The sequence below is a fragment of the Chroicocephalus ridibundus genome, chromosome 11 (genome assembly GCF_963924245.1).
Source record: "Chroicocephalus ridibundus chromosome 11, bChrRid1.1, whole genome shotgun sequence".
NCBI classification, from domain to species: Eukaryota; Metazoa; Chordata; class Aves; order Charadriiformes; family Laridae; genus Chroicocephalus; species Chroicocephalus ridibundus.
In genome coordinates this window covers 8152141-8172570 of record NC_086294.1, presented here as the reverse complement: position 1 = coordinate 8172570, position 20430 = coordinate 8152141, and the positions used below count along the sequence as shown (strand labels likewise).

Below are 20430 nucleotides of genomic sequence, written 5' to 3'. Positions count from 1 at the left end.
GGTAGATGAAGAAATCATATAAACTGAATTCTCTGAGACTGGAAACTAGGAGGAGGTTTCTAGTCAACAGGGCAATGACATTCCTGAATAGTTTTCCAAGTAAAGCAGTCAAGAGAGAAATCCTAACTATTGTAAAGTCTGATCTGAAGTTTATGAAATTGCAATGGCAATGTGACTTAACCAATCCACAAAGCTTTTTCCAGTCCTTGTTTCCTAACATGCTTCTTCCAGAGGCACAAATAGAGAGCTAGGAGTCTTAATGTCTAACATGCATCTGCTACATCACAAACACAGCATCACATGAAAACCAGTCCTAAAGAAGATAGCGACATCTTTCATGCAAAATACAAGTTAATACAAGTGAAACATTACTGTGGTGGCTGGGTTCAGACCTTTATCACCTAATTAAAGAAGGAAAAAATACAGAAAAAAGACTGATAGTCCAGTTTTCCCCAACATATTCAGATTACAGTTGATATTTTGTTTAATGTATCTTTTATTGAGTTCGGACAGTCCAAAGTGGCCCTTTTAGAGGGGGTAATGACTAGATTGTAGTGGATATTTACAGAAAGTTATATAGAGAGTTATTTTCTGAACACAGAGTAAGATGCTGTTTCTGTACACTCAAAAAAGGTCCTGAGTTAGCAAACTGGTATTTCCAGAGATTAGTCTTATTCTTATCTTCAGACATAGCTAAAGGACTGGCCAAACTTTGATTCAATTCTTGGTCTTAACACAAACCCCCTGTGTTTTTCTTTTTGTATTCAGCTTTGTGCTTCTAACTATTCAGAACAGAGGTGAGGTACAGAAAGTGTGTGTGTGAGGAGAGGCTTACCATACCGCAGGTTTATATGCAAAAATTTAAACCCCTTCACACACTTTGTATAATTTATACTCTTTCAAAATTTATGAAGTGCGTATATATTCTACCTTCATGCATCTGGCAGATCACAGCACAGGGTTTGCATTAGCATTCACTCAGAAAAGAAAGCTTAGGGTAGAATTTAATCCTGAATCACCCGAGTTGAAGAGTCTTTTGATTTGCACGAGTATTTATTTACTGCCTTGCACCTATGCACATTTTAGGAAGTATAGGCTACTCCAGTAACCCCAATATAACTAAAAATGAACATACTTAACAGCTCTAAAACACAGTAGTACTATGCAGCCAGGAAAAATGCCCTGAAGGCTTTTTCTAATAAGGTTTGAAAGTTGATAAATTGTGCTTAGCCAACAGAAAGCATCTTGAAAAGCTGAGAACTCAATACAGATAAGAACTTAATACAAATAAGGGAGATCATTATCCTTTCCTGCCACATTCCTCATTATTTCTTCTAACCACCATGGACCCATTCTGCTCCCATACCTTATCTTGCAACTCAGCCACCAGATAGTCTCATTTCCAGGAAGACTGCAGTGTCTCAAGCTTTCCAAGTTCACGTTAAATCACACCTACTTACAAGGCTAGCAACAAGGAGAAAAAAATTCAGGGAGCTCCCAACGCAATGACCTAAACTGGAATTCCACTCCCCAGTCTCTGAAATCCCCTAACTCCCTCTGTTGCTTCTTTTTTCTCCTCTTGTAAGGAATACTTGTTATTTGCTTTGCTGCGAATGTCTCCTCCCTCTAGGGAAAAGATCCGGGCTAAGAGTCTGCACATGCTTTAATAACGGTGTTGGGGTAACTTCTTATCAGTATGAGAAGGCTTTATGATCAGCATTTCAAATGTGCTACCAGTGCCCCATACTGTCCCCATGTTAGGAGGCCTTCAGCTCAGAAACTTCCCGTCACTATAACAGTTTGAAGAGCACAAGTAAGTTTGACACGTTAAGTAGAATATTTGTGTTCTGTCCTCACCCTAAATATTCTTTTACTGGGTGCTAAAAGACTGCAACTTAAAAAATACAAAAACAAACAAACAAACAAAAAACCCCACGTGAATGTTTGCAAACTCCAGTACACAGGGATAACAAGCATCTACACAAGAGTATTATATACAAAGAGATAGAGGTCAGTATCTAGTTCACATAGGCAGAAACACAGGCTTGCATAAAAAGTCTTATGTTTTGTAAGTCAAGGAGTGAACACAATCACTGCTGTACATTTCTGTACACAGCACTGCGAGTATTGTATCCAATTCTCCAAGTAAATAGCTAATATTTCCAGATAATTTTCTATACAACAAGACCCTATTCTTGACTGGTTGGTCAGCTTTCTACACTGGCGAATCAGCCTGTGATAATTTGCAACTCAGATGAAACCAGTGTTTATCTGTCAACCCTGTCTTCTTTTCTTACACAAAAAAACTCCACGCAGAACTGTAAGGGTGGTGATTGTGAGCTAATCGCATCTCCAGGGAATTGCAATTCTTGAATGTACTCCGCGCTTCCTGAGCTTCAACTTCAACAGCTGTATTTTGCAATAATTAGACCTTGGCAGTGCTTATTTCTTAAATGTCTACCGTATCTAAACATGCCAAAAACATAGCCCACTTAGCATTCCAGTCACAGGATATTAGTATCTGCCACAATATTGTTTACCTCTTCTGCATTAAAAGCACTGGGTTTTGACTTCACAACAGCTCAGAGTTCAAAACCCCAAGAACTGTTTTTAGAACCTTTATGTGAAATAGAAGGAGTCTTCTTTCTCATGTGTCCCTCGAAGATAGGATGGTAATTCGCAGGTTTGGGGGACTTTTTTCTTCTTTTTAACTTCTGAACTACAGCCGTTTTAATGGCTACACACAGTAAAAACTACCTGCATGATGAAAAGCAATATGTTCCCCACTACTTCTTCCACCACAACACCTCACTGCAGAAAGTTCTCATTGGCACAGCACCATTATCAGAAAGCAGAAGCTGTAACTGTATTCAACAAAACACAGATCTATTTAAATAGACATTCATAAAGACTGGGTAACTGAACACCTACAACAGAATATTCTTTAATTATTCCTGGTACTAGCTGGTGTCCCGAGTCTGAGCTAAACAACCCTCTCCAGATCATGGTAAATAATCATCCTCTCCCAAAACGTAAGCTTCAAACCCATCCCAGGAAAATTAAGATGCTTTTGCCATTATTTTTCTCCAGATTTTTTCTCCTAGCAAGATCTTTCATTCAAAAAACACTTTAGACATGTATGTTCAGTGTTCAAGTCTTCAAGAAAGTGATACAATCACAAGTGAGAAATCAGTTAAATTAATCTGCAAAAGAGGAAGAAGAAAGCAAGGAAAGAGATTGTCATTCGGCTGCTGGGAGTAGGAGATAACATTAATAATGCTCAAAGTGTCCATTAACAAAAATTCTGTTCGCTTCTTCTGAATGCTCCAATGGCTAGACTTGATTGCCTGGGCAGGGTGTCTACATATTCCTAGATATAGCCAGGCAAGAAAGTGAAGGCATGTCAGAGAGATTTTGCTGACAAAATCCCTCAGGAATCAGGTAAATGATATTCCCGTCCTGTGTTCAGTGAATCCATGAGATCTTTGAATTCCTCTTATGAAAGTTTCTCCTTGCATTTATTACAAAATAAAATTACTGGCCACATGAATTTGGCTTTGAATGACAGCTATCTGATTGACAAATAAAAAATTCAGAGAAGTGTTTTTGGAGAGACAGGACATATCATCTTATTTTTCTAATCTAGGCAAAGGTTTTAGACTGACTAGAGAATGGCACAGGTGCTAATAGTGCCTAGCACAGTTGCTAGTGACTAGAAAGGACAAACTCAGAATCTGAAAATAACAAGGTGTCTTTAAAAATCTTCTCATTTGAACATATGGGAAACACAAATTATTTTTCTCTTCTTATAGCAGATTTAAAATATTTTTTCATCTTTATAAATCTGTTTGCATTCTCAATGTTCTCTTCTGGAAGCAGACAGTGCATTAAGAATGGGAGATGGTCATTATTTAATTCCTTTCGAAAGAGATGTCCATAAAGATATGTCCACAAATTAGTAATTTACATACTCTGAAATAGTGCTGAAAGATTTCATTATTCACGGGCAAGGAACCTCTTCTTTCCATTTGACATCATCTTACTGCGTCCAACTCCACTGTCCTTTCTTAACAACTCAAATTCATGTTTACTTATGCACTCCTTTCACCCAACTATATCAATTTTAAACTACTGGTCTATATAGAGACATCGTGAGACCTTGGCAGAAAATTGATATGAGTTAGATACAGCTGGCCAATTTGCAAACTAGCACAGAGAATATGGCTTCAGAAAAGCCCAACGGATGATCAATAGCTTTTAAAACTAGCCGCTTTTTTTAGATGTTGGATTACAGGCCCAAACTCCACATTCTCAGTTGTCCAGTTAGAGACCCAAACCTTGAGATACCATAAAAACAGGTAGGATGAAGAACTTGAGATCTTAATCACGCCATATTTTCAGTTCTTAAATACATGTACTTTCATCCAGCTTTGCAAAGACATTTATTACATACCTGTTGCAGAGATGGAAATGCCCTATATATTAATTTTTTATGATCTATTCATCATCATCTAGCTAAACTTCATGGTATTCTCACTGCACAGATCCTGCTGGGTTTTCTAATTCCATATAGTATTGTAAAGGTTGCCATATAGGAAACATTTCCAAACACTCAGTCTTATCCTTTTCTCTATTAACTCAATTCCATAGGCACCAGATACCATTAAGTAACAACTGATGATTAGGTTTCCATCCTAAAATTAAATTCCCTGCCTGAGAACCTCAGTTTCCTTATTTTCAAGATGATCTAAAAATTAATAATTACATATATAATTGCAATGAAAATACAAATTTAGTTAAAACAAGCTAAAATATAACAAAACTAGCTGAACAGGTCATCCAAAAAAGACAGAAAAAACAGAGTAAACACCCTGATAAACTCTTTCTTAGGAGGCTGAATTTGATCTCCTTAACATCAGCCTTTCTAGGCCCCTGGAAGAACAACCCTTGTTGCAGTTATTGAGGATGAGACAGGGGGATTCTAATGGCTTTTTGATGAAATCTTATTGAAAATTCCGCATGAGAACAATACAGAAAGCCATATTTTCTTAGTATGTCCTGTGCTCTGTTAGTCTTTCTTAGCCAAGCAGGAGTAAGCAGTCTTTGAATTAAATATGCATACTGATGTATTGCATGGTTTCTCATTCTGATTTACTTTCAAGAAAATAAACAAGCACTAGGTGAGAAGAAATAATCACTGGAGATTTTAAATTCATTCACACTTCCGAGAGCAGAAAACATTGAAAGAAACTATAATATGATTCTAATTGGAAATAAACACAGTTATAGATGGAAATTCCTCTATAAAAATAGCTCAAGATTTCATCCAAGTCAACAGTCTCTCACCTTGAAGCAGAAACTAGAATTTCTTCATATTGAATATATGTGAATATAAAAATTTCTCTCTCATTTAACATTTTTCATTGTCTCTGATGAGAAACTTTTTAAATTGAGCTTATTCTTGTCCAATATACCAAAACATAATTTTTTTCATGACCTTTATAAATGCTGTATGTGCTAAAGGCGAACACAACCAGTCACGTATCTTCTCTCTTCAGATCTTTCAGAGGTAACCCATTTGATCCCCCCCCCTCCCCGGCTCCCTGCGACGATAGCAAGTGTGCCTGAGCAGGCATGGGTGCTTAGTCATTGCTTGCTCTGTTCAAAAATTCCTTTGCAATTCTGTTACCAATTCCTTCACTTTTCTACTTGGACCACAGCCCTCATCCTCTTGTGCTTTGTGGGCAAAGTGTCAGATCTCAGCCATGATGTGTTTGAAACACAATATATAAACTTCCTTCGTGCCCTCCTGATTCTGGTGGTTTTTTTATCTGTTAGAGCACTGCAAACAGCCTTTGACTGCCACAGTTAGGCTGCTTCCAGGTGACAGGACAACACGTGCAGTATGTGTGGAGCAGTACTGAGGGTCTGATTCCTTCTGCCCTTAGCCTGATTCCTGACTGCAGACAGGTAACTAACATACCTCATATGCAGCTTCTTGTAACGCAACATTACTGTCTAGAAAACAGGTACCAAGAGAGAAAATAAAATCCAGGTCCCAGATTCTCAGGTGTTCTTTTGCACATTGGTGCAGAGTTTAACACAGCCATGACATAAGTAATAATAACTCCTGCAGTAATGTTCACTTGCAGCAGAATGCCTTGGATAGAACACTCCTCTCTTCATCCCAAGAAGGAGCAGCTGTATATTTATGCAAAGTATTTAATTTTTGCTGTATTTTTAGGCATGTTTGAACATGTCTACCAGATCTCCTTGCTCAGGATTTTTTCTTCTATGAAATACTCGCAATTTTGCATTGCAAGCCGATAAGCAAATTAGTTGTTTTAGGCAAAACTTCCTGTCACTCTAAGTGCTGAACATCAGGCTTTTCCACAGACAACACAAACGCAGGGAGAGCCCCACGGGACTGTCCATCTCCCTACATGGTATCTTGCCTGCAGAGCTAAGCTTGCAGTTAAATTACTGTAATGCAGTATAAGATAAATGAATACATGTGGTGAATGATAATGTTGTATTTGTAATCTATACATTAGAAACCAGCATGACTACAAATCAGGTATCTTTTGGGCAGATGTTGCGGTGCACTGTTACACACGACAAAATGGTTTAGGACTAAAGATGAAGACGAGTGCTGAATCCTGCTGAAATTTCAGAAGGAATTTAAGAAGCAGAAAGTAATAATTTAAAATGGAACTCGGGTAAACTATTAGGACTGATGCCTTAACCTTTCTGCAAAAGGAACAAAGGTGAGGAACACAGGTAGCATCACCGTGTGCACAGGGAAAAGTCATGACTAATTTATCTGACTTGTTTCTATAATGAAAACTGTAAAAGCAGATTAGTGCTCTATTGTATTGTGCCACGTACAATGTCTTTTTTAATACCAAAAGAATGTAAAAAGCTGCTGAATGGGAGCAACTTTACCCATGCTTTCCCAAGGAGTACTGCACTATACAAAAGACAAGAGAAAAGCAAGCGTTTAGCAAACAGATTTAAATGATCCCAACAGTCTGAACAGCCACTCTTATCAACTACCATGGGGTATTCAAAGAACACATTCCACTTGGCAATATTCTGTGTCTCTCATTCATCACTGAATTTGATGAAAACACTGCAATCACTTATGGTGATTGGTGCTATTGTATTCTGCGTAGCTGTATGTAACCTAATTACATGAATATTTATTATCTCAAGTGTGACCTTTCTGTTGCTTATTCCAAGCAGAGTCATTTTGAATAGCTACTGGTCCTTTACAGGTATTTTATTACACACAGAATGTTCGTATATCCACAACTAGCCTGTGACCAAGACTAGAAGACAGCTACTACAAAATGCTTTGTTTTCTTTTTTTTTTTTTTTTTTTAACTGAGCACATAAATGGTGTCATTTCTTCAGGTTACTTACACGTAGCAAAAAACACAGCTAAAAAATGAAAGAACGTCAGAAGGCTACCGTATTTCTCCTCATAAAAGAAATGGGCAAAACAAAACCTATTTAATGCAATTGACATTTTATGTATGAATCCTGCACAATGTAACTAATAGATTACCAGTCAGCTTTAAAATTATTTAAGAAACAAACAAAACCAGAGCCTCAAGTGCTTATTTTTTATATTTTCCCAATAAATGAAGTACAACAATTTTAGAACTATTCCAAAACTATTTCACAACATTTAAACTCTACTTAAAGTAATGGTAAGTTATTTACCCTCAAAATCATATACTTTTTGCCTACTGAAATTATAATTCTAGTGCATCATAAAAAGCTAAAAAACAAAAGAGAAACATACAAAATTTCCTTGACTGCTAAGAAATAATAATAAAGTAAATAGTAAAGCATTAAAATGTGAGGAGACCTGTTTTTTGGTTATGTGCTTTTGATAAAGAGTTATATAAGACAAAGCTAGGCAGCATGGCAAGTACTGTTTTCAGAAAACAACACCTATTCCAAATAGATCATCTTTGAATGGAAAAACAAAACAAATAAACAAAACCAGTGGTAGTTAACATGCAGTGCCTGGTTTTGACTTTCAGAGAGTAAACTGGAATGAGGAATCTGTCCCTTGTAGCAATCTACTGTGTCACTACTAGACACATACAATAGTGACTCAGGCTGATACGAAGAAGAAATTTCCATATGATGAGGTCAACATACCACATTTATGTTGAACTGAAAACAAACACTTTAGAAAGGTCAAGATCTTCATCTGATGTAATGACTTTTCAGCTGATCACTTTAATTTTTTCTCTAACGGAAGTCCAATCACATCAATTGTATTAAAAATAGGGAAGTGGAAAGGGGGAGGTAGAGGTGAGTGGAAAGCTTGCTTTGATTTTGAGATATACATAAAATAATGAAATTCCCATGTCTAGGCATTTTACATAAAGATTACAACTACCGCCAGAAAGAGAGGAAGAGAGATGAGTGAAGGTTAATTCTCTGTGCTTGCAGAAAGTACCAGCTTTGGACATGTAGGACCTACAAACCACAAAGCATCTGTAACTTTAAGATACCTATGCACCACACTGCACAGTAAAACAGAGTCATCTATTTGTAAAGCTGTATCCACAGATGATGACATGTATTTCCTGACTAAATACGCAGAAAGATAAAGCAAAGAAAGAATCACAAAACATCATCGTTTCAAATTTGCAAACGGTCTATGTGAACTAATTATTGCAGTAAGAGCCCCAGAGACAGAGAAAAGATGGATCACATTCACAGCACAAATGAAGGCGCTAACTCAATTTTTCCCTTTAGCAGAATCATTGTACACAACTACTGAAGTACATAGTGGGATGCGTTAATAGGTTGTTACCATCTAGAAATATTGCATACTGTCCCACACGTACAGAAGAGAAAAAACTGGGCATATCTGAAAACCTGTGAAGTCCACTTCAGTGTAAGTTCAATGAAAACTCAAAGAGAGAAAGGGGTAAGAGGAGCAGCAGCCCCTCTAGCCAGCCTCTTTCTATCCCTGCCGCCCCTCCCCAGAAACAAAAGAAACCCCTGTGCAGCAGATTCTGCAGAAACACAGCTTTCTGAGCAAGTCTACTGCAGGTCTTTTTTTCTTCCCTTATAAGTTGTTCCAGACTGAGCTGACCCACCGGTATGTGGAGCGGACACATCTTTAACACTGATGTCCAGATGGCCCTTACAGGAACCAGGGAATGCAGGAGGTGCAATGTGAAGAGGATGGGGCCTGCTGTGCTGCCAGGTTCACAATTTTGTGAAAAAGCAGCTGAAAAGTCATCTTCTCTCTAAGCACCTAGTTTTTATATTTTCCACTAAAGACTGCTCTGATACCATCAGAGTCAGACTGTGCCAATTTCTGTGCATCCAATTTATCCTGCCTTTTTAATGGGGTTAGGTGACAGATTAAAGCAAAAATACCTGCATATCTTCCCTCCCCTTACCCCGAGTCTGCACACAAACTCAGTGTTGCATGGCATGATTCATGTGGGTGAAAAGAGGAGGAATTAGGAAATTACTAGTGACTCCCCTTCTTTGCTTTGCACCTTGCATACCTTTCCTTGCTCTTCTCAACCTTTTCCTCTTTCAGCCTTTTTCTAAATCCATGCAGCAATGGAATACAGTATACTCCAGCTGATGAGCAGACATACTCAGTCAGTCACAAATCACATGCTAGTATGAATTTTGAATAATGTTCTTTTGGCGCAGATTGAAAGGATCCCTATTAGCATCCCCCCGAGAAGCTGAGATCTTTATATTTTCTTTTGTCACGACACAGACATGATGTAAATTTATATTCCCTTTTGGTATTCTCTGTCTGCTGGGCACATTCAGACTGTCTGGGCAATGACCCTTTAGTGAAGTGAGTCACAGCTTAAAAGGTAAAATGCAATTTCATTTTTTTTGGTGCTGTGAGTAAAAACGTGCAGAATTCAGCAAAAGGTATACAGATGCATACTGCAAAACAACAAAAGCCTTGCCCTCTGTCCAACCAACTAAGCTTTAAAATCTTTAGCACTTTAGACCCTTTGCCACAACCCCAATTTCTAAGCCTTTTTCGCATTTCCCTGTCAGGTCCTGAGTTACTTGTTTCCATGATTTTCCTTGTAGCTGTACTAGCTACTAACTGACTAGCACTTAATTCCTTCTGCTCATACTGTCTTTATTTCCTTCAGTTCATTTTAACTTCCCCACCACACTTAGCTCCTTTATTTGTTCCTCTTTACACAGACAGAAGTGAGTAGTTGTTATTTTGCTTGCTTACATAACTGATTTTCTCAGCTATGCAAACAGTACCAAGATTGTGCTATTCTTCAGTAGACAGACATTTTGCTGGTCAGTTACCTGTAAAAACATGATCTGTTACTTTTTTCCTTGTTTTTGTATCATTTGCTGATCACAGATTTGTTACTCCTTTTCCTTCTGCAACTGCAGTAGCACTTTACTGTGATTTTTTTGGCGTCAATATAATTAGTATGCTAATAAGACACACCGTAGCATGAACACTCGTCATTTACTGCACCCTGTATCCCTACTGCTATTAGCTCTAGTTCCTGATGTGCTTGAGATGGTAGTTCACAATGATGAAAAATTATCCAAGATGACAACTCTAAAATGCAGAGAAAATGCAACTTTGCTGCATTCTTTCCAGTAAGGGTGTGGTACTGGTGTGCTATTAGTGTGGTATTAATGTATGTGGGAAACTAGCATGGGTTGCCACAGTGCCCCAAGTGCAATACGAACAGCCAGACCCAGAAAAGTAGTTTGTAACTGCTAATATTACCCAGAAGACACACAGAGCATTGGATTCCTTCTGAGCCCCAGAAGATTAATTTGTGCCACCATCACCTACCTGATTACAACTCAATGACTGCCAGGAGAGAAAGTGCAACAGCACTGATAAGACCCATGCCAAGATACCAAGACTGCCATTTAGCCTAACATTTTGGGTTCAAAGGTAATGTATATTGTAAGCCCTTTGAGAAGAGGTGAGGCAGAAAGGCTTTAAATAATGGATCTTTGTGAGGATTTCATAGTTCCTGTATTCTTCCACACTCATTTAAAACTTCACTTTTGTAAAGCCAATTAAGATTCTACCATCTTAAAGTTCAGCTGTTAGCCCCATCTTTTATCTGTTCATATGTTTGTTACTGATTCTGCAGAAAATAAGGTATTTTTGCTCTGATGCAGCAAGGGCTAGACTCACTGCTCCTCTTAGGACCATGGATTGTGATGTCTGTGCTGAAGCATAGTTAATACAATTTGGAGAGCATTTGCCTCAGCTCAACGGCTAACAAAACACATGGAGTACTTATGTGACAGAACAGGATCAGGTGAAACAATGCCTGCCAAAGAGCAAAAATAATAGTTCAGTATTTTTAAAACTGTCAGCTTGACAGTCCTGACACCTGAACTACTCCAGCTATAGAATGAATGAATGAATAGCTTGTCTGGTTTCCTCCTACTTTCATTAGAACATGTTCTTGTGAGCATTAAAAAGTTAGTGCAATTCAGTCTCGTCATAGTCTCAATATTTTGCGCCTCTGCCCACACTATCCTCAAGACAATCACTGTGTATTTGTGCAGAGAAATGGAATGACAAATTTCAAATTACTTAGCTTAGCAAGACTGCAAAATCTTTTACTATAGATTAAATTCTTTCTATTTTGCTACATTTGTCAGCAGGGCTCTGTGTTTGAGTTCCAGTTATAGTTATTCAGAAAACAAGTATCAAACCTCTCTTTCCATGTGGTGTCAGATTGTTCTCTTGTGTGACTCTGGGCAGCAGTCCATGTGTCTCCCCAGGGTTACAATCCTCTACTTATATGTGGTCTTGACATCTTGAGAAGTGATAGAAACGAACTACAGGAACAGCATCAAGCAAACCCGCTCAGAAATAAAAAGGAAATTGTAAAGAAGAAAGAAAGGAAAGAAAAGGAAAAGCATGCACAGTGCAAAGCTTACAAATACCTTGTACAAACAAACAAATAAATAAAATAGTACTAATGGATGAGTGACTGAAAGACAATAGCTTATCAGCCTCAGTTGCATCAAAAAGTTCCAATTTCACACTCTGACACCTTACATTGCTGAAAAGAAAAGACAAAAACTTGTGCATTAATCAGAAGAAAGTGAAACATAAATGTTTCCCATCTGCAGTTTGTGATTTGGATAAATATCATAAGAACAGTAGGAAATGGCATTAAGATAGAGAGAGAATGACATCTACTGGCTGTCAGGAACTGGCTTGTTTCACTGCTGAAAGTGTTTTGGTTTTTTTCTCTCTCTCCTCAAAATATTTTATCTGAAATTCCTATCATTAGTCGTAGGGTTTAGCTATTGGACAGGGAATGAAGAACAGATCAATAAGCTCCCCAAATAAAAGCCTTCTCTGGTCAATTTTTGAACAATTAGCTACCTAATTAAAAATACCTACATAAACAGCTTAATCTGCTTCAAAACTGTAATAATAATGCTAGTGAGTAAATAGATGCCCTGCCTAAGAGCTACCATAAACTGCAAAAAAAACATTGCAATTCTGCGCTAGATGCAGGTTTCTCTAGTCCAGTTTACCTGAATAAATAATACTGATAAACGGAAGTATGTCTCTTGTCGAAAAAAATATTTAAGCAGGTAAATTTTACAGTGCTGCATCACTTTGTGAAGGGATAATCATTACCTTTGTTCCTCGATTAATTTAGTGCATTATTGTTCATTTTATTTATTTGACCTTCCCAACTTCTCCTTTTTTAATGATTCTATATATTTTCATATGAACAAGGTATTAGATTCCCAGAGGTTTTTTTCTCCTACTGCTTTTTTAAACAACCTAAAATCATCATCAGTGATATAAAAAATCTCAGAAAGTCTTGAGATTTTGTTAAAGGTCACCGAAATATCTCAGTCTTAAAGTGAACATTCTCCTTGGTACTATACATGTATTCTTGATCTCTTCACTTATGGATCTTCTCAGTATGAGTATGGCCCTTTTCCCTGTTAGCAGCGATATTCTGTGGGTGATACCGCGAGTACAAACAAATTGATCTTGCTCACTTTCTATCTGCCACAAGATATATTTTCTCCTGCAGTTTCTCCATGCTGGTTAATTAAACTCCTCTCAATTCTCATGTCTGCTCACCAGGAAACATCTATCTAGCTCTCACGCCTCTGGTAATAATCAGAAATTAGTGTGATATAGATACGAGCATTTGGTCATTCTTTCCTAATATATTCTGCTCAGAAATAGAAAAATTCTAAGGAGATTACACGGTTCTCCTAGTTAGAAAAAGGAAATGATGAACATACTTGAGTTGGTATATATATTCATCTATACAGAATATATTTATATGACATATTGCAGAGAAGCAAAAGACTCAATTCTGGCCTTGAGCCATGGCCAAAATAGACAAATATATAAAATGATATAGCACATAAACAAACATGGGGAAAATAGTTAAGGATGAACAAAAATAAGGATAAGAGCTGATATTTGCAATAGCAGACTATGGGATTTAGATATGTCTTTTTTAAAATTTCAGTAGCCTCTCCACTGCAGGAATGGATACTGACTTAATAGGAATAACACAGCTGCATAGAGTAGTGTTCCCTCTTGCCCAGCCCAATGGGCTTAGATTCAGAGAAGGGGATGCTGTGCCAAGCTGCAGCTGTGAAAAGCCACACAGGCATCCCCTGATGCTCTTTACTTCAACTTCCCTTTGGTCTACGTATCTGGCATAGACAACCATGAACCTGGAGAGAAGCTGCACTAGTGTGCACGAGTTCCCAGTGCCACAACACGACAGAACAAAATGGACGAACTTTCAGCACTCATATGCCTTTGTATTTCATTTAATGTAATGTATTTAAGTTCATAAAATGTTCCCAGGTATTTCTTTAGGGACAGTGTGGATATATTCATACATTTTTTTTTGTCCTAGCCTATTACCTTAAAAAACAGCTAACAATGCATTAAACTGAAATTGATACATTGTTTTTGATAACTTCTTACTGCATAAGCTATCAGAGGAAAACAAAGTTCACTGAAGTCAATAAGAAACATCCAGAAGTTAGTAGGAATCATAACGTAAATTAATTTAGATTTGGGCATCAGTACACTGGTTATATATTGAAGTCACATCCAAATACACTGAATAAATACATGAAGATATGACATGTTCCAGTGTATCCATAGGAAGAAATATGGTATACACCTAGCTTTAAGGAATTCAAAATGCAAAATTCTGATTGTCCAATGATCAGTAAAATAAAACATAATCTGAACATCATTTAGCATTCTATTACAATTTTGAGTCCTTTAATAATTGTATCTCATACATATGTGTGCACACATGTACAGAAATGACAACTTTCTTTCTAAACAGCTGAAAAATGAAATTTTGTCAAAATACAAACTTTGAGAGTGAAGCAGTCCTCAGCACTTAAAGGAATTCCTGACAGAAATTAAGATGTGTTAGATAATTATGATAATGATGAAAAAGGTGAAAAATTACTTTGCATGATGTGGGTTAACCCTAGTAGGCAGCCAAGCACCACAACAGTCGCACACTTGCCCCCCTACCCTCCCCGCCAGAGTAGGACAGGAGAAGAGGGAAGGAAGAGTAAAAGCAAGAAAACTTGTGGGTCAGGATAAAAAATGTGTACTAAGCGAAGGAGAAGTGCAAGAAGAGAGAAAGAAAACAAAACAAAACAAGTGATGCAAAGGGAATGACTCAATCACCTCCCATGGACATCCTGTCATTTCCCAAGCAAAAGATGGCTAACCTCCCTAAATTCCCTCCTCTGTTTTTCATTTCCTGAGCATGTCATACGGTATGGAATATCCCTTTAGTCAGTTGAGGTCAGCTGTCCCAACCATGTCCCCTCCCAACTTCTTGAGCACCCCCAGCCTACTCACTGGCAGGGCAGTATGACAAACAGAAAAGGCTGTGACGTTGTGTAAGCACTGCTCAACAACAGTGAAAACATCCCTGTGTTATCTTCTGGTCATAAATCCAAAATATAGTGCTATAGGAGCCACTATGAAGAAAACTAACTCTACCCCAGCCAAAGCCAGTACGCATGCCAATTCTTTGGACATCAAGTCTATTTACAGGAAAGCTTGAGATAATTTAATAACTCTTGTATAACCAGCATTGAGGAAAAAGAGAAATAGTATAAGATGTGAGGTACCACTTTGGTATTATAATAACAGATCTCTGATCAACAAATTTCAGGAAATCAAAAAACTGACTAAGATTTTATTCTAATCAATAATAAGTAATTATCTTTTCGCATAAACTTCAACACAATTTCTGTTCTTACTCTTTCATCAGGTCTCCTATTTTCTTATCAAAGGAGAGAAGTTTGAATGTGACAGCAAGCTATAGCATTTCATGTTCGCAGATTTTAACCACAGAATTCCCAAATATGGGTTATTCACAAAACCTCCCATTACAGATTGAAATGGCTAGCCCACTATGTAAATTCTAGTTCAAACAGGAAGAGAGTAGTAGGTTGCCAAAAATCTATTCATCAAAAAATTGCCACAGAACACAGCCTGAAATACCTTTACTTCCTGGGTGGCAAAATCTGTCATTTCACCCAGCTCAGTACACTACAATAGAGTCACCTGATCTTTCCCAAAAAAAACCCAAAACAAACAAACCAAAATAGGAGGTCTGATTAATCACACCCTAGAAGTGCCTATTTCTCTTCAGCAAGACCAAAAGAAATCTAGCTGAGATACAGATATCTGTATTGCGAAAGTCTGAAGTTAGATGAGATTGATTACCGGCCTATAGATAAGAAACAATATTCTCCTTGTAATTTTGTCCAACTGTTTCACTGCACTGAGAGGCCGCAGCATCCTACCATACTCTGTCCAATCTGTGCTAAGGTGTGCCTTCTGCAGCCACTGGGCATTTAATCTTCATAATTTTGCATGCAACTGGGACTTCAGGTCTACACTGACTATACACATGCCACATAACATGAGTAGACCTCCAAGACCAGTAAAAGGAGTAGTCATTCAGTTTATATCACAGTTGAGTATTTTTTATTGGAGAGTACAATATCATGGGTTCTGTATTAGTGTCTTTCCTACATTTAAATGCATTTTTTTCTAATTCAATGTATACCTATGTCATGGTCCTGATTTGGCACCTGCATTTACAGACAACTCTCCAAATTGTTGTGTGTTAAAGTTGAAAATTAAATACTTTTGTCCTGTGATATTGTTTGAGATCTTGATAATATTCATATTGTGCAACTGTCTTTTTTTCAACATCTCTATTCACAGGTCTATGTAAAAACTTAGATCTTTTGTTATGTGAATAAAGTTTACAATAAGAAAATGAGGAGGGTTGAAACTATGTCTGACTTCATACATCACAATGATTAATTTTTGTTACCATTAAATAACCCTTTCTAACTAACATTTTGAAATGGGAAATGAAATATAAAGGTATAATACAACAGGTTTACAGCAACCTAATGTGACGTAATATGGTGCTCATTTCATTTTTAATGAATTAAAGTAATTATAACTTAATTTCTAGTTCCAAATAGGTATTTCTGATGCTGTTATGGAAACACACTAACAACCGTAAACAGCTTTATTGAAAAGTTACCTTATGCTTATGATATTTCATAAAACCATCTCTTCCAGAAGCCTGCCTACCATTTTATCTCTAAATTGTTTTCTACATTCCAAAAAAAGCGATGTGTTAGGATAACTGCAATGTGGTCATTCAGTGACTTACAATAAATTTGTCAGGAAAAGTTTAATCTGGATAAGGGTAGGAGCATTTTAATGGTTTGCCTATTTAATGGGCTCCAGGCAGGCATACTGATTTTAAATAAAACAATACTGTATATTATATGACCCGCACAAAAGTTTAAAAAAAAAAGCTAGCTATTTCAGTGAATGAATTCTGCCCTCTATAAAACTGCACTGAGGTAGGTTCAAGTCCCATTTTAGCCCCAAGGAAAAAAAGAGGTTTTTCCCCTCAGCTTAAGGGGCTTTCTGTGTCTATCTAGAGTTTAAAGTATGAACTACTGCTGGTCGAACGAGCATGCTTCATAGCTTTTGGTTATACCAATTCACAGTCTCTGTAAATCATCACTGAGTGAGATTACAACACACTTCTTCTACGGAGTGTTTATGGCCTTTATCCCATCACGCTTTTATAATTCAGCATGAGCAAAACATTTAAAAAAAAAAAATCACTTCAGTTCTTACCTTCTCCAGCCAAGACATTCTAAATGGGCCTCAAAAGTTAATTTTAATCCTTAAGGTAAGAACCTGCAGCCAGCACCATGAGCTTAGTTCTCAACTTAGTTTCCAGAAAAATCTACAAAATAATGCAGAATAAAATAAGTTCATTTTTTATGATACAGGTATCAAAATATCGAAGTAAAGTAATTATAATGCTTCTTGGTTTAGAAATATATCATTCAAGCAGCATTTTCTGCATGATTTAATATCTTTGCTTAGTCTCTTCTGGTTGAGAGATGACCTTTAAAGGTCCCTTCCAACCCAAACTACTCTATGATTCTATGACAACTGCTTTGAATGGTTTGTAAAGATCAACTGTTTTATAGAGATAGCATCTTAAAATAAGAAATTAAATCATACTAGAAAGCTCAGGATATTATAAAGAAAAAATACAGGCTTTCTCAGTGGACTATTCATTAGTAATTCTTCATTACACGGTTTTCAATAATGAAACAATATCGAGTCAATTCCCAACACATGCCCTTTTTCATAGTTACAGTAGCAACAGCTACGTTATTATGGCTTTAACAGCCAATGTCAGACTAACAGTGTCATATTAACCATTGCAATTTAGAGCACCATACAGATTCCTGGGGTTTAAAAAAAAATAAATCATACAATTTTAATTAACTTATTTTGATTTCCAGTACGTAAAATGTATGCAAGTCTTAAGAATGAACTAAAGCAATGACCACTAAAACCCATAAGGTTTTGGGGGGAGTTTTTTGAGATCCTTTTCTGCAGAACGGCACAAAGCTTTTTGCAGAATTCCTCAGTCTCTCCACAGATGTGAATACATTGCCACTGGATTCACCTCACAGCACTTCTTAAAACCCTCAGTCCTTTTTGAAGCTGATTGGTGTTCTCTACATTTCAACGACCTCTTTTATGATTTATTCCACAATTAGCATGTATCTCAAATCTCACAGCGTACCTCGGAGAAACGAAGTTTCTCAAGCACAGTGAATGCTTGATGTTAGCCTTCTAACAGGTAAAAAAAAAAAAACTAAAAATTTAAAAATACCTGTGACATTATTTTTTGCTTACAGCAAAATTCACAACATATATTTCTGCACCGAGTCTTATCAGTTGGAAAAAATGCATTATATCTTTCTACTTTAAATTAAAAAATGCTTTCAACATTATCATTTTAGATTGAAACAGAATAAAACCTTCTGTTTGGTAACCACAGCTACCCAACCCTGTAGCAGCCAAAGGAAGATTTATCAGTAATGTTCGTAAGCAGTGATACAGACAGAATGAAATTATTATCATTGTAGTCTTTATTGATTATTACATCACACAACGCGACTTCAAATGTGACACAAAATACCTTGAAAAATATTTCACCTCCAAGTGTTTATGTCAATAGCTAGGAGAACAATTCTTTTTCTTGACCTTTTACCACAAGCAAATCTTTCACATATTACATATTGATTTTGTGTATTTCAGAATATGGGTGATCTATCTAAAAGGATGAAAGCCTAAATGAGTTGTGATCAAAGATGCTTTCTTTTGATAAACAAAGATTAGCTATAAAACCTTTGATAAAAAAAATAAATCAGCTAAAGGAAGGAGGCAATCTGCAATAGCATCCACAATTCAAGTTAAAATGCATATGAAGATAGGAGAAAATGTATCAGATTCATATTGCATACATAGAACTGTTCATTTTGCTGCTTCTGCTTCATTAATGCAGGAGTGAAAATAAGGGGGAAAACCTTTTTACAGCATGCAAAGGGCATACAGTCTTTCATGCTGGATGTCCGGTTTTTGTCTCACTGCATCAGTGGGTCAAACATGTTCCGAAAGGAAGTTTAATTTTAGTGACATCACTTGATTTTATGTAACTAGAGTAAAGTTTAATTTGTTCTACTACTCTAGAAGTCTTTTGTAGCTATACTATTGAACTCCTCATTTGTCCAGGTTGTACATGTCAAATAAATTATTACATATCACCAGAAATACTACTTTATACTCTGAAAACTAATAAAAAAGGACAACCACATAACAAATATAATGTAAAATCAGGAAACTCATTTCCTGTAAGACCTCCATAAGAGAGAAATACAATTTCATTATGTGTTCTAGTTTCACCCAGGCTGGACAATCTTCTCTTCGCCTAGTTTCCAAGTCTATTTTTCTTATTTTACCCATATTGACAAAACTTTGACACCTTCTCCTGCAGAAATCCAACTTCTTGTTTTTCTGCAGACTAAATTATCATCTGCAATGTAAAAAGTGGTTCTTGAAAAACTATAGAGAAAACATTGGTCTCATGTTCTCTTGCGCTACAGACTTAGTTATATCTGTGCCATTTCCTTCCTTCTGTTTTTTTAGAATTTTGAAAGTTCTTCTGAAGAAGCTGTTACCTACTTTCTACATATAGTTGGAATAATGCATCGTTTTTTAATGCCTGACACTCAGAGGGATATACTGAAAGCATATCCCCTAGTCATATTGCTCAAGCAGAATATACTAACATAGCTGGTGATCTGCCGGTGATCTCTCTTACCAGTTATACTGGTTACTGATTTTGCGGCACCTGAAATGTAACAGATTACCTATTGCTTCCCTTCTTAGTAAAAATTGTTGCTGTGATAGAAAAAAGCCCGGGCTTTTCCTATGAAACAGTGTTTTGCCTGACCTCTAGCCAAAAGAAAAACATTTCTGGGGACCATTTCTGTTTAACATCTTTATTGATGATCTTGATAAGGACATAGAGTATATCATCAGTAAGTTTGCAGATGACACCAAGTTAGGCGGGAGTGTTGATCTGCATGAGGATAGGGAGGCTCTGCAGAGAGGCTTGGATAGATTGGATCCATGGGCCAACACTAACGGTATGAGCTTCAACAAGGCCAAGTGCCAGGTCCTGCACGTGGGCCACAACAACCCCATGCATCGCTACAGGCTTGGGGAAGTGTGGCTGGAGAGCCGCCTGGCAGAAAAGGACCTGGGGGTTCTAATTGACAAGCGGCTGAACATGAGCCAGCAGTGTGTCCAGGTGGCCAAGAAAGCCAATGCCATCCTGGCTGGTATTAGAAATAGTGTGACCAGCAAAAGGAGGGAGGTGATTCTCCCCCTGTACTCAGCACTGGTGAGGCCACACCTTGAGTATTGTGTCCAGTTTTGGGCACCTCAATACAAGAGAGATATCG

At 37.2% G+C, this 20430-nt stretch overlaps 1 long non-coding RNA gene across 2 annotated transcripts in view; it reads right to left on the bottom strand.

Moving 5' to 3' along the window:
* The window catches only part of LOC134522021 (uncharacterized), a 152442-nt gene extending 135096 nt beyond the window's left edge, over positions 1-17346 (bottom strand). For both annotated transcript variants that reach the window (XR_010072936.1, XR_010072937.1), the window contains exon 1: positions 17234-17346. This is a non-coding gene — a long non-coding RNA (uncharacterized LOC134522021). The remainder of the gene's footprint in view (positions 1-17233) is intronic.
* Between the last annotated feature and the right edge of the window lie 3084 nt (positions 17347-20430).